At 39.6% G+C, this 15,692-nt stretch overlaps 1 long non-coding RNA gene across 1 annotated transcript; it reads right to left on the bottom strand.

The window, feature by feature from the left end:
* Positions 1-9,461: 9,461 nt before the first annotated feature.
* LOC116219036 lies at positions 9,462-10,720 on the bottom strand. Its single transcript, XR_004163084.2, has 3 exons — positions 10,614-10,720; positions 9,896-9,962; positions 9,462-9,600 (listed from the first exon to the last, which is right to left on the bottom strand). It is a non-coding gene; the product is annotated as an uncharacterized LOC116219036 (long non-coding RNA).
* Between the last annotated feature and the right edge of the window lie 4,972 nt (positions 10,721-15,692).

The raw sequence follows: 15,692 nt of genomic DNA, 5'->3' as shown, positions 1-15,692 counted from the left end.
ACCTGACGGCAAGTGTCAACTAGTACAGAGGTTCTCTCTACCGGTTCGAAACTACAAGGTTGCAATGTCAAATCCCCTAACCTCCTTCCTCGATATAATTCTACATTTTCTTGTAAGTCGCTTTGAATAAAAGCGTCTGTTAAATGACTAAATGTATTAATAACAAATACAATAAATTGAAGCAGTCAAAATAAATTGTCTGTATTTCTCTTTATTCTTATCATGAGTCCACCTTAATCATTTTCTACAATAATGATATGCTATGGTGTACTAATAACGCTCATATAATTATGAGTGCTTTGTTCTCCGCATCACCGATACTACAAAAATGTACCACTCGCAAAAAAGCGCAAGACAGTCAATGTTCGACTGTGGTGTTTGCAATAAATGACTCGAGAAGGTCTTGTAAATGAATGATTCTTTGTCGGCTGAATCGGTAGCGCTCATACAAGAATAATTGATCTTGGCGATTGCAAAGAACGCTCTCCCTCCGCTAATCTTATTAACTATCTAATATCAGTCCTTGGTCAATGGGATCCCTCCTTTTTCCGGGGGTGTGGCAAGCTTATCCAGCTACACTTAAGTTAGCCTGCCCTGGAGCAGGTTAGTGCTAATCGATATGTAACTATGGTGATTTATCAAAAGTTGCTTCCACGAACCAAAAAGAGGGGCGTTTTTTATCTTAGCCTGAAAATTAGCTCGCTAAACCGCTTAGCGAGCTACGACGAATACCCCCTAGATGTGAAATGTGAAATTTTCCATCACCAGTAGATGGCGCACCAATTAGGGGGGAAGTGTATTGCTCTCAGAAACAACAGCATTCCAATAATGTATCATCCTGATGATGTTGGCATTGTAGAAGTAAATGACAAGCAACATGTGTTACTAACATTGGTTTGAGTGTCAGTGGCAATCAACTAGCATTGGGACATTCTGGTACAACATGCCAAAGCAGAACACGTGATCCAAAATATACACACAGACGTGTTATATTTCTGATACGTTATGTTTGTCATGTTTTCTTATGCTATTGATAAACTACTGCACTGTATTTTTTTCTGATATGTACACAAAAAAAAGAGAAGATTTTTCGACCCCTATCATTTATTTTAATTTTTTTTATTTAACCCATTGAGATTAAGAATCTCTTTTTCAAGGGAGACCTGGGGTACGTTCGTCGTAGGATTGAAGCTAAGTTAATCAATTGGCCTTTTAGCCCGTTAAGATTAGCGAGCTGATTGAGAACAGCAAATATCGGTTCGTTAACGGCTGACCCGCATCCTAATCATGTGGTTAATTTCAAGCAGGCTAAAGTTATCATGGCATTTGCGCGTGCACGTCCTACTTCAAAAGGCAGGAAAGGTCGATCACCAAAACCATGATTTTCTAACGGTATAATGGTTCTAAACTCAAAGAAAAGGGCTCTTTTTTTCTCCGCTGGCGAGTAGGAGATGGACATGAACGCTTATGAAGAATACAAGACCATAATCATGGCAAAATTCAACACCACCACCGCTGTGAGAGCAAGGTGTGTTGGGATGTTTATAGGGTGATATCTATGTATGAATACCTGATGGCAAGTGTCAGCTGGTACAGAGGTTACCTCTACTGGTTAGAATCTGCATGGTTGCTAGTTCAAATCCCCTCACCTCCTTCCTCGATGTAGTTTTACATTTCCTTGGAAGTCGTTTTGAATAAAAGCGTCTGTTAAATGACTAAATTTATTAATAACAAATACAATAAATTGAAGCAGTGAAAATAAATTGTCTGTATTTCTCTCTATTCTTATCATGAGTCCACCGTAATCATTTTCTACAATAATGATATGCTATGGTGTACTAATAACACTCATATAATTATGAGTGCTTTGTTCTCCGCATCACCGACACTACAAACATTTACCACTCGCAAAAAAGCGCAAGACAGTCAATGTGGTGTTTGCAATAAATGACTCGAGAAGGTCTTGTAAATTAATGATTCCTTGTCGGCTGAATCGGTAGCGCTCATACAAGAATAATGGATCTTGGCGATCGCAAAGAACTCTCTCCCTCCGCTAATCTAACTCTAATATCAGTCCTTGGTCAATGGGATCCCTCCTTTTTCCGGGGGTGTGGCAAGCTTATCCAGCTACACTTAAGTTAGCCTGCCCTGGAGCAGGTTAGTGCTAATCGATATGTAACTATGGTGATTTATCAAAAGTTGCTTCCACGAACCAAAAAGAGGGGCGTTTTTCATCTTAGCCTGAAAATTAGCTCGCTAAACCGTTTAGCGAGCTACGACGAATACCCCCCTGGCCAAGACAGGCAGCAGCATACATACAAACATAGTTACAGATAGAAACACAAAAGAAGACAACATTTAGGAGTTAGTGTCGTAGCCAGGTACATTAAAAACATTTACATCTTAAAGAATCTGTCTCAATTTTTTTCATTTTGAGTTTAAAAGCATTAAGCGAGATAAAAATAATTTAGTTTCAAGACCTTTTGCAAGATATTCAATGCCGAGGGAGCAGAATCCACAAAAGCCCTCTTTCCTATATCCGTACGGGCATTTGGGACAGTTAGCATACCAGTCCTGCGAACGCAAAGAGTATTTGCCGGCACTTTTTCTGCTTGATTAGGACACATAGGTAGTATGGGAGCAGACCAAGAATTGCCTTATATGGGCCATTCTACCGAATTGGTGCAAAGTGTGGTCCCACAACAAGAAAAACTATTTACAAAACAATTAAGTATTCAGACATAGATATTTACTAAGAACATGATATGGTCTATTTAAACCCAAAACATTTAATGAGATAGGGATAAGCTAAATATATACAAAATCATCATTTATAGGGTACTTTCTATTGGGAAGTAGCTGTCCCCAACCCTGACATCTAAATTTCAGTTATCAAAAATAACACTTTTTACATTTTTTAGATATTTTTCAATGATCTAATTTCAAAGATCTTTATGATTAAGTTGAAACAGAACTTGGAAGATTTAGATTTATTGTGGGTTTAATTACAAAAAAAATAAACTATACTCAAAAAATCATGTCCATAGTTTTCATGTCACTACCGAAACACTGGATGTTTTGTAAAAAATAAAGTATATTGAGTTATCAACTAAAATGTTATGATACTGATTGGTTTAATGTATGTTCAATTTCATCAATCATCAACTCTGGAATCGGTATGATCAGTATTTTGCATTTTACAAAGAAATATTGCACTTAGATTTGGATGAATTGTATAAATTGAACTTTGAAATTTGGTAAAAATTTCATTTTTATTGATTTCATTGTGAAAAACTTCAAGAAATATTTGTGAAAATACTCTTCAGAGAAGGGAATGAAACACAATCTGAACAGGTTAATAATAATAAGTTTTTACTATAGTTTATTACTATGTTTCGGTAGTGACAATTTTTGGGAGAGGAAAAACATTCCAACACATTCTGAAAATACAGTATAAAAATTGACGGTTCATTTACTAGATATGTGTACTTTAGATATGGTACAATATATATACGGACAAAGTTTTAGGAATAAAACATAAACATTTTCAAAATATTTCCAACCTGACTTTGCACCAATTCGGTAGAATGGCCCATATATATCAGCACGAAGTAATATTAGGAAGAAAGGTAAACGGTTTATAGTGTAAAACAGAAGAGAGGAAGAAGTACAAAGTCATTGCCCCCCTCTCTTACCCCTCTCCTCCAGAATGCCACCCTGTCAGGCCCTGCAGACGCAGCTGCTGCAACTGCAGGCGCAGACAGATGTCTTGCGTGTTCAGGTCCTGTGTGTTGATGCATGTGCATGAGTGTGTCTCCACAAATGCATGCAAGTGGCTGCCTGTGTATACGTACTGTATGTGTGCTTATATGTGTGTATATATGTAGGTGTATGTGTATGAGCGTGTGTAAGTATGTGAGTGTGTGTGTGTGTGCGTGTGTGTGAGAATACATGCTGATAATTGTAACCGTTCTGCTGAGGAATGTGTACATTACTTCTATGCTCTCTGTCCCACGACCATCTCCTCCATCCTGCAGGCTGAACCAGACCTACCAGAAGCTTCTGGGGGAGAACGAGGGGCTGCAGGCGAAGCACAAGAGCCCGAAGAGCCTGCTGAACGCCTCCCGGCTGGAGCAGACGTGCCTGGAGACCGACCTCTCCAAGCTCAGGGAGCAGCACCAGCAACTGGACATTACCTCCACCAAACTCACCAACCAGTGTACGGTACATGGACACCAGGGGGCGCCACACTACACCATGCCAATTGCAGTCAGGTTTTAGAACCCTATAGGCCCTTAGCAGACACTACTGTTGTGCAAAGCTTGCTCTCTACATTGCGTAGGACAACAAAGTTTTATATGAATGTAGTGCTGTGCAGACACTATTGTTGTGGATACATTTTACAAGACATAGGACATCATAAGGTCTAAATAAGCATAGGTCAATGCCAGTGATTTTGAGTAGACTCATGGCAGCAAGAGCACCGTGCTGTGGATGGAAGTGATTCACATCATGTGAATCAGTGCTGTGAATGGCACTTCTCTATGCACCAGTTCAAATTGATTATTCAGATACAGCTTTAAAGGCAGCCATTTCAGAGGAAACTGTATCTATTGAATTGGCATTGAAATGTTTTCTTTCTTTTTTTTCGTGTTTTTTTTTTTCAAGTTTAACGCAGCTGATTATAATGTATGGGATGAGTGACTAGGGGGAAATGAATAATCACCACAACCTCCTGTTTTTCTAAATTAATTCAATCCACCCTTCCATGCCCAGTGTGCATGCTCATTGTAAGTGCCTTTGGGAGTCTTGACACAATATGATGATAAGGAAGCGTTTGTGTTAGTCATTGTGCATTTCATAAGGAGAACAAGTTGGTGGAGTTTAACCTTTTTCACTAATATTGCACTTCTGTCTGTTTTAAATGTTTGTTTTGAGTGTTTGTGCCAGACGCTACCTGTTTGTGTTGCCACTGAAGTGATTTGTGTTGTGCTGCTTTGTGTTAATAGGCCTGTATTTGTATATTTTTGTTCCATATTGTCCATGTACCTGTAAGAATGTTCTGTGTTGTGTGAGGGGTTTACCACCACCTTCCCACGATATAGCCTTCTCAGAGGTGAGCACTGACCCACCATTCTGCTGTGGAGCTTAAGGGCATCACCCAGTAGGTAGTGCTTATTTTACAGAGTAGACTGTACAGCGATCATAACTTAAACATGATTTGAGCATGCAGTGTTCCATACTGAACTAGACGGACTCTCAAGGTCACAAGGTCACACGCAGAGAGCGCAGACCTCTGCCAAGGCCAAATGCCCTATCTCACAATCTTCCTGGATCCGCTCCTAAATATAATGGGTTATTCTTTGGCCCATGCTACACCCCTCCAATAAGTTTAATAGAAAGTGGGCAGGTAGTTTTTACATATTCCTGCTGAGAGACAAACAAATAATCCAAGAAACGACGGAGGTAAATATGATCCTCCATTTAGTGAAGGAAGGCTGAAGTATGAGGAACACACAGTGTGATAAAATAATCTTTTATTTTTCTAAAATCAGAGGGTTAGAATATAGCTGTACATTTTTCAGGTAAGGTTTCTACACAGCAATCAAGCGCTGTTAAAGGCTTAAAAGTATACATTCTTAAATATCTGTCTTCTATAAGGAAAAGGTTACTTTAATTTTCTCTTGAGCATGTATAGAACAATGACGTTTTCCAACTGATCATACAGTATGATACAGCAATTAAATACAAGGTTGTTAAACAAAATACCAATAATGCAAATCTTAAAGTGTGTAAAGTTCTTCTTCATGCTTTCCAAAATAGTAACAGTTTGTGTTACTTGTGTAAATCCAATTTCATGTCAATGTCTTTCAATTTCTAAGTTCTCAGCTTTAAGGTATTATGTAAATGTCGTGTTTGAAGGCCATTTTTTCACATTCTGTAAATATTTTAAATCCTCTCTTCTTCTATGTGAGATTAGGTGGTTTGGGATGTTTCTCAATGTAACATGTAATAGGGGGATCAGTGAGGAATTTAAGGAATATCTAACATCTGAGGAATATCTGATATCTGTATATATAAAATAAAACAGTTCAAAGTCATGATTTGCTACTATGGAACACAAACACACACACACACAAATCTGCTTTTTGGCAGTAACAATATAGAAACAAAGACATTTACACTAACAAATTTCACATTAAAAGTGTAAGGACTGAGCGTGTCTTATTCTGATGGACAGCTATGATAACCTGAGGGTAATTCTGGTCTGCTGTTTCACGGGCCTGTCAGGGTTTGATGACTGCACTGTAGATCACATCAATCTCAGCCCTGTAAACACACAACAGCATGCAGTACTTACTGTTACACCTCTAGTCTGAGGAATAAGGGTTGGATTGTGACCGAAAGCAGCAACATTTTCAGTGTGATATGTGAGAGGTGACTACATTGCTGCAATTTGGCTACTGAGCATTAAGACAGCAGAAATGCCCACCTGGTGGCAGAACTCCCTTTAAGTAACTGGACCGATGAGTAGGTAACATCATCGTCCAGCGTGGAGGTTTGAAGCTTCTGGACAGTGGCGTAAAGTGGTACTTCCTCTGTTTTGGAGCGATTGATGCGAACGCTGGCATACTGAACGTCGTTTTGATCAGGTGTGGGCATTCTCTGTGCGGGGTCAGAGGTCGTGGCCCTTGCTGTGACAGTGCTGTAAACGAGACCTGAGTCGTTCTGATCGGGAAAGAGAACAGATTACATCATGAATGATGCAGAGGTGAATGGAAAATACAACGCAATGGTGACATACAACTCTGATTTCAGGTGCAAGAGTTCCTGAGGTTATTTAGGCTTCGCTGGTGCCAGATATTCCATATGGGGAGATACGTACAAATGTAATCATTGCAGAACAGAATACAGCTAAGGAATTTGAGCACCAAGTTCCTCACCTGTATGTCAGTAATTGTATTCCTTGTATCTGCAGTAATTTCAGCATTCTGCTTCCTGTTTTGTAGATGGGACATTCGCATGTATAGGTGATGTTAGAGTGTTAAAGTTATATGAATTCATATAAATAAATAATATGCAGTTATCATACATGGTATCCCTGTTTTTGCACAAAATTGTTTCAGAGGAAGCAAACTTCACTGAATCACCTCATATACACAATTCCAAGTAACAGCAGGACAGCAAGAATGATGAATGTGGTGATAATAGCTGGTAGGATGATGCCAGCCACTTCTACGGGTAAATTAAAATCTTGATGATGAAACAGTAAATACATGCAACAATAATCAACAGTGCTGTAAGTGATACTTTGCTGGAAAAGCAAACTGGCTTTACATTCTGAATGCCATCATGTGGCAAGATGATGACAACAGTCAAAGCTGTTTCAAATCTCCTCCTTCTAATCATCAATGCAAGCATTAAATCACATCAAAACAGTGGAATTTTCACAGGCAGAGATACATTTTAGTATTCTCATAAAACTAGACGACACTGACCTTCTGTTGGAACTGCAAGTCCAGTAGAGTTCTGAGAGCCAACTTCATTATCTGCCTCACAGTAGTAAAGTCCACTGGAATTAGAGGTTACATTGAAGCTGATGCTGTCACCTGTGCCCCTAATAAGAGATTCAGCTCCAGTCTTCATATACCAGGTGTAGTTGTGCACTGGTGGGTTGGCATCACTGCTGCAGGTCAGAGTCACAGAACTGCCCTCCACTATTTCCCCAGGACTGATGGACACTGAGACATTCTTTGGCTTGTCTGTTAAAATGTATGCAAGTTTTATCTTAATAAATAAGAAAAGAAAGCACTTAACAAATGAAGACATTTCATTGATGTGTTTGATTTCTGTAGCAGTGAGACCATATAGACCTATAAATAAACAACAAGACACAATATATTTTATATGCACTACGTTTTTAACCATATTTGTACACAACTGTACACGTTTACAGTCAGTTGTAGTAACTTACATCGGACTTTGAGAAACACATCAGTGGAAAAGAGACTCTCATGACTTCTGACAGCACAGGAGTAACTGCCTACATCCTCACTGCTGACTGGGTTTAGAAGCAGCCTGTTGTCTCTGGTTGTGTGGTTCAAGGTCACAGGCTGTCCGTTCTTGTACCAGATGAAGGTGGGGTTGTTACTCAGAATACAGGTTGTATTACAGGTGAGTGTCACTTTCTCTCCCTCTTTCACTGCTTCAGGAGTTATCAACACCTGCAGAACTGATGGATATATTATGTGTAGGGGGACGCAGTGCTACGTGTACACACATTTCATTATCAAAACAGTTAAAGGGCTTACCTGTTACAGTGATGTTGACTCCAGGTAATCCAGAGTATCCCTTCCCCTGTGCTATAGTAAACCTGAAGGCATATTCTCCAGAGTGACTCTCTCTCATGTCTATCAGTCTCAGGGTACAACTATTGTCTTTATTCCTAACATACTCTGTGTGATTTTGATAGTCTTCTTCCAAACTTAGATCTACATCGAGACGGCTTGATTTCTGCTTGTTAAACCAGAAGGTTGTGCTGATGCGGTGATCCCTGGGATATTTGTAGTTGCAGGAAATATTCACAGATGAACCATTCAATGCACAGATGCTGTTAGATGAGTAGGTCACACCCCAACATTGTTCAGATGGAGCACCTATGGCCAGGTGTAAAAATTGGGTATTAAACACTATAATTATCAGTGTAGACATTATGATAAGCATTATGAAAGGCATCTACCGTAAATTATGTATGTGAAATACGAGTATTAAACACCATATCTATCAGCGTACACATGCACATTATGATTAGCATTATGAAAGGCATCTACGTATGTATATAAAAAACAAGTTGCCTGAGTAACAGACTGTTTCATCTGCTGAATCTTGACATTCAGATCAAAGTATCCCATACATCTGATATGAAATAGTCATGTAATGTTCTTGAGTTACATCCCTACTCACACACTGCAGGGGAACGATGAGTCTCATAACCTCTCACAGCACAGGAGTAACTGTTCTGTTTAATGGGTCTACTTGAGTCTAGTAATATAGATGCTGTGTTTTTTTCTTGTAGAGGCTGCTCATTCTTGTACCAGACATAGTGAGTGTTAGAGCTCAAGCTGCAGGAGGTGCTGCATGTCAGTTCAGTCCGATTCTGTTTCCCTACAACAGCACCCTCCTTCACCTGCAGGTCTGAGAAGAGAGGTTAGAAGTCAATGTGGCTTCAACCTTGAATATCATTTCAATTATGATTAGAAAAAAGAAAACAAATTGTAAGTTGTATATGTTCATCGTTACGTGTAACGGAGACTGTAACACCAGATCTAGCTGTTATCCAACTCGGGTGAAAAGCTGTGTAAAACCGAAAGTGATAAACACCAGCGTGATCATCTGAAAGTTTGTCTATTTTCAGACTGCAGTCAGGATAACCAGAGCTACTGTGTCCTCTGACTCTCCCTCTTTTCTCTTCATACCACTCTCCTCCTTTAAAATATCCAACCCAAGAATAGTGATATGTGCAGGGCAGGACCACTGATGCCCCTTTAAGGCCACAGACTTGTGTGGAGGAGTAGGTCACACTCACTCCACACTGAACACCTGAAACACAGTCACAGTGAAGAGTCAATTTGGATAAAATATTGAAATGCCGAAAGCTTTGAGAAGAGTATCTTCCTGGGCACTGATCAGGTATTGTAATTATAATTTCTGATTCCTGTGTGTGGGGAGTTTGGATATGTCAAATAAATATGTTAAAATAACACTGTTAGTATATCTTATGATATGATGTCAAATAATAGTATACATTTATTACATACACACATTTATACTTTCATAGTGTATAGGCCATATCATCATAACATATCTTGGAAGTATTACATTGTGTCCACTGTACCTGGCAGCCTCACGATAAATACTGCAGTCAACATGAGCATGCTTTTAAAAACCATTTCTCACTTCCCCTGCAATAATAAAACATCACACACTCACACTGTTACATTTATATAGGCAGAGTTTAGAAAATGTATGGGTTTTTGATTAACGAAGATACATTAAGAACAGAGAGGATCTTAAAGAGTTTAGGTTGCTGACTGGATATCCTTACTCTACTATTACTCTATTACTAGTCTCAGTAGTGTTCAGTGTAACTTTCACACTCACATCAGAAAAGGTGGAAGCAACTACCACACACTGGACTTTAGTAAGAATAGAGATAAGTCTAGCATGCATGCTTACAGGAGAGTAAAGGACACCATAAATACAACAGAACAAAATGTATAAAAGAGAAAAAAAAAACTTTTAACTTTTAAGAAGAAAATGAATGTTGATAAAGTTAATTGATATTTTCCTTTAAAATATGAGCAACAGTCGGACAATGTACATAACATGCTTTTAGTTGTCCTTCCAAAGTTGAATATACAGAGAGGGCACAGAGTTTAGAGTAGAAATGTCTCTACAAAAATGACATGGGTTTCTATCCATTCAGAAACAAACATGCTAACATATGAATTCATGGTAAAATTAGTGAAACATCAGAATAGAAAAAAGAACTGTCTCTGAAATAAATGATCACTGTCAAAGTTATGACTATAAATGAATATAGAAGCACCTACCTTGTAAAGAAGTATGCCAAACTCTCACTAACGACAACTTCAACATGTAAAAAGGATGTGTGACTGTTGAAACAAAATGTTGATAAAATGCTTACCTCTTCGCGCTTTGGGTTTTTACTCACAGAGAAAAGAAGATGAGCGTTGGGTCACGTACTCCAACTTCTTCTTCTGTGTATTTCCATCAGGGCAGAGGCTGGTGCAATCGCAACTGGGAGGAAGAACTCTTCACCCCCGTGAGGTGAGGTGTGGTGAGGCTGACTAGTGGTGCAGGGGACACAACCACAGCAACATGAAAAAAAAACACTGAATGTAACAAAGACTAAAGCATGTGTTCATTTAATGAGAGGGAGAACAAGAACAAATACATGTGTCACATAATAGTGCACAGAAGTATCAAAATAATCAAAACAAATATAGTGTGACAATTTGGTATGAATTGACTATGGATAGAGACAAGGCCAACCTCTTTCCCCCTTTATTGGTTATTGGAGTGGATGTTAAACACTCACTCTAATATAAGTAACAAGTAAAGGCAAATTTACACTTGACCATGTGCAATGTGTGTCCACAAAGCTACATATAAGTGAAATAAAATCAAACCAAGCACATTGAAAAAACACTAATGTAGTGACCTGATAACGCATGGCTTATATTTGGACTAAAACAGCATAATGGTAAATGGAATACATATCTTATACCTTTTTACTTCATATTCTATGAATTTGTCATGTTTAACTAATGTCTTTTTTGCTTGTGTTTCACACACTGTGTGTTTTTAGCCCTGTTCAGATATTTGCACGTCTGGTTTAAACCACACTGTTATGTTCCTGTTTCTATATAAAAAAAGAGGTGGTTTCTGTGTTTCTCTTTTTCTTCTTATCTCTCAAACTAGTCTGTCATTCTTCAGACCATTAGACAAATACGACATCTCAGATGATACAATAAATATATGTGGAACCCCTGCCCTGGCTTTTGTTCCTGTTTTAAAGATTAAATCATGTTTATGCATGTAACCACATTTCTGGATGGTAGGCTGCAGTGTCAGTAGACATTTTTCTTTATGCCGATATAAACATTGTCATGTTATGAACCCCTGACGACTAACAGGTCTGTGTGTTGTTTAAACACACAATGACTGTTAGCCACCAAGCATAGCTACCAGCTTTCCTACTTTTTGCCCATGTTAGCTCCAGATTAGCTAGCTAGATTAATTTGCACCTAGATGTGAAATGTCATATCCTCCATCACCAGTAGATGGCAGCACCAATTAGGGGGGAAGTGTATTGCTCTCAGAAACAACAGCATTCCAATAATGTATCATCCTGATGATGTTGGCATTGTAGAAGTGAATTGAGTGTCAGTAGCAATCAACTAGCATTGAGACATTCTGGTGCAATAAGCCAAAGCAGAACACGTGATCCAAAATATACACACAGACAAGTTATATTTCTGATACGTTACATCTGTCATGTTTTCTTATGCTATTGAAAAATTACTGCACTGTATTTTATGTTCTCAAAAACATTTTTGGATCCCTCTCATTGGAAAATACATGTCCAAAAGACATGGAACCCCAAAGACATGGAACCCCAACTAAATGCCACTTTTAGGATCTATGCTGTCTTTATGCTACAGCACTTATGAATGTTGGATAAATGTATTTTATTTGATCTGTACACAAGGTTAATTTGCTATAGTAATGGGGAAGAATCTAGTATTATTTTGAACTGACAGCTTTGTTGTGTCAGAGTATTCCGCCCCCTTTAAGGCCCCATAAATATAAAGACCACTCGCCCCTCAACAAATGACATTTACAACATCATGCACACAACATCCTTATTTTATTAAGATACAGAGAGTCCTTTTATTTTAAATATCAGCATGAAGTACTATTGAGAGGATCTCACAGATCAATCTATTTGATTGCTGATAACAGGTACCACAGAATATGACGGTAGATGTGTTTATGATGGTAGATCCTGAATCACTGTATTAGGTTTACTTTGGTTATATTTGAATCATCTATTTATGTGTAATGTCAATATTTTAGGGTAGTATTTTGCTGAGATTAGTTTGGGCTTTCTCTCTTTCGCTGTCCCATCTCTGTCTCTCCATCTCTCTCTCTCACACTTTTTCTCGGTCTCTCCATCTCTGTCTCTCTTTTTCTCTTTTTCTCTGTCCCATCTCTGTGTCTCCATCTCTCAGTCGGTATAAGCAGCTGGAGTCTGAACTGGAGTCGTCTCTGAAGAGGTGTGTGGAGATTAAAGAGGAGAAGATGGCCGTCTACAGGAGTCCTCCAGCCTCAACCAGCAGCTGCAGCAGGAGCGCCGCTCAGTAAGCCTCACACCTGCAGACATACACACACACGCACACGCACACACACACACACACACACACACACACACACACACACACACACACACACACACACACTCCAGTCAGATATTGTCTCAAAATAATGCCTCACAACACTAATAGGCCTTTCATCTCCTTTTGACTACATTACTGTAATTTTATCCTCAGTCTGAAGATCTTTATATTCCATAGATTTTTTTCTTCTTCTATACTCTAGGCTGAAAGGTAAACTGTTTATTTTGTAAAACAGAAGAGAGGAAGACGAACATGGTATGTAGAAAATGTTGGGCTTCTCGTCACCAAAGGTTTATGCTGTTCTCTTCTCTCACTGTTAATCCCAATCTGACCCACAATCCCAGAGCTGCACTCCACATCTATCACAACAATATCCAGACTTTTAGCTCTAATCCTATGATCCCAGCAGGCTGAGATGGTCAGCTACACCTAAGGGATTTACTCAGCCAAGCGTCATAAGCATACGATCAGATCAGACACAAAAATTCGGCACTAAATTGCTAATGTAATGTATGAATTTCAAAATGTGAAGTCGGTGTAGTCAGTGTGATATGGAGAGCCAGTAGGTCACTCGTGAGCTGTTCAGGGTTAAGGACCGCCTCATCGAGATGGACAGGAACATGAGTGGGCACACACTCACACACCCACACACACACACACACACACACACACACACACACACACACACACACATACACACACACACACGTACATATACACATGCTGCTGCAGCTGTACTGCTGTTATGAGTAATATGTTTAAATACATAATTTCTGGTTCCATCAACAGCTTTGAATAACAGTAACGTCATTGACCCCCTCTCTTACCCCTCTCCTCCAGAATGCCACCCTGCAGGCGGAGCGTCAGGCCCTGCAGACGCAGCTGCTGCAGCTGCAGGCGCAGACAGATGGCCTGCGTGTTCAGGTCCTGTGTGTTGATGCATGTGCATGAGTGTGTCTCCACAAATGCATGCAAGTGGCTGCCTGTGTATATGTGTGCTTGTGTATATATATATGTGTGTTTGTATGTGTATGTGTATGTGTATATGTGCGTGTGTGTAAGTATGTGAGTATGTGTGTGCGTGTGTGTGAGTATGTGTGTGTACACATGAATAAATGCTGATAATTGTAACCGTCCCTCTGCTGAGGAGTGTGTACATGACTTCTATGCTCTCTGTCCCACCACCATCTCCTCCATCCTGCAGGCTGAACCAAACCTACCAGAAGCTTCTGGGGGAGAATGAGGAGCTGCAGGCTGAGCACAAGAGCATGAAGAGCCTGCTGAACGCCTCCCGGCGGGAGCAGACGCACCTGGAGACCGACCTCTCCAAGCTAAGGGAGCAGCACCAGCAACTGGACATCACCTCCACCAAACTCACCAACCAGTGTGAGGTACATGGACACCAGGGGGCGCCACACTACACCATGCCAATTGCAGTCAAGTTTTAGAATCCTATAGGCCCTTAGCAGACACTACTGTTGTGCAAAGCTTGCTCTCTACATTGCATAGGACAACCCACATTTTATATGAAGGTAGTGTTTGGCAGACACTTATTTTGTGGAGACTTTCTACATTACATAGGACATCCTAAGATCTAGATGAGTATAGGTCAATGCCAGTGATTTTGAGTAGACTCATGGCAGCCAAAGCACCGTGCTGTGGATGGAAGTGATTCACATCATGTGAATCAGTGCTGTGAATGTCACTTCTCTATGCACCAGTTAAAATTGATTATTCAGATACAGCTTTAAAGGCAGCCATTTCAGAGGAAACTGTATCTATTGAATTGGCATTGAAATGTTTTCTTTCTTTTTTTTCGTGTTTTTTTTTTTCAAGTTTAACGCAGCTGATTATAGTGTATGGGATGAGTGACTAGGGGGAAATGAATAATCACCACAACCTCCTGTTTTTATAAATTAATTCAATCCACCCTTCCATGCCCAGTGTGCATGCTCATTGTAAGTGCCTTTGGGAGTCTTGACACAATATGATGATAAGGAAGCGTTTGTGTTAGTCATTGTGCATTTCATAAGGAGAACAAGTTGGTGGAGTTTAACCTTTTTCACTGATATTGCACTTCTGTCTGTTTTAAATGTTTGTTTTGAGTGTTTGTGCCAGACGCTACCTGTTTGTGTTGTCACTGAAGTGATCTGTATTTGTATATTTTTGTTCCATCTTGTCCATGTACCTCTAAGAATGTTCTGTGTTGTGTGAGGGGTTTACCACCACCTTCCAGCGATATAGCCATGTCAGAGGTGAGCACTGACCCACCATTCTGCTGTGGCGCTTAAGGGCATCACCCAGTAGGTAGTGCTTATTTTCCAGACCACACCCAGAGTAGACAGTATAGCGATCATAACTTAAACATGATTTAAACATGCAGTGTTTCACACTGAACTAGAAGGACTCTCAAGGTCACAAGGTCACACGCAGGGCCAAGGCCAAATGCCCCATCTCACAATCTTCCTGGATCCGCTCCTAAATATAATGGGTTCTTCTTTGGCCCATGCTACACCCCTCCAATAAGTTTAATAGAAAGTGGGCAGGTAGTTTTTACATATTCCTGCTGACAGAGAGACAAACAAATAATCCAAGAAATGACGGAGGTAAATATGATCCTCCATTTAGTGAAGGAAGGCTGAAGTATGAGGAACACACAGTGTGATAAAATAATCTTTTATTTTTCTAAAATCAGAGGGTTAGAATATA

The sequence above is a fragment of the Clupea harengus genome, chromosome 24, assembly GCF_900700415.2.
Source record: "Clupea harengus chromosome 24, Ch_v2.0.2, whole genome shotgun sequence".
NCBI lineage: Eukaryota > Metazoa > Chordata > Actinopteri > Clupeiformes > Clupeidae > Clupea > Clupea harengus.
This window is presented reverse-complemented; position numbering and strand designations above follow the sequence as displayed.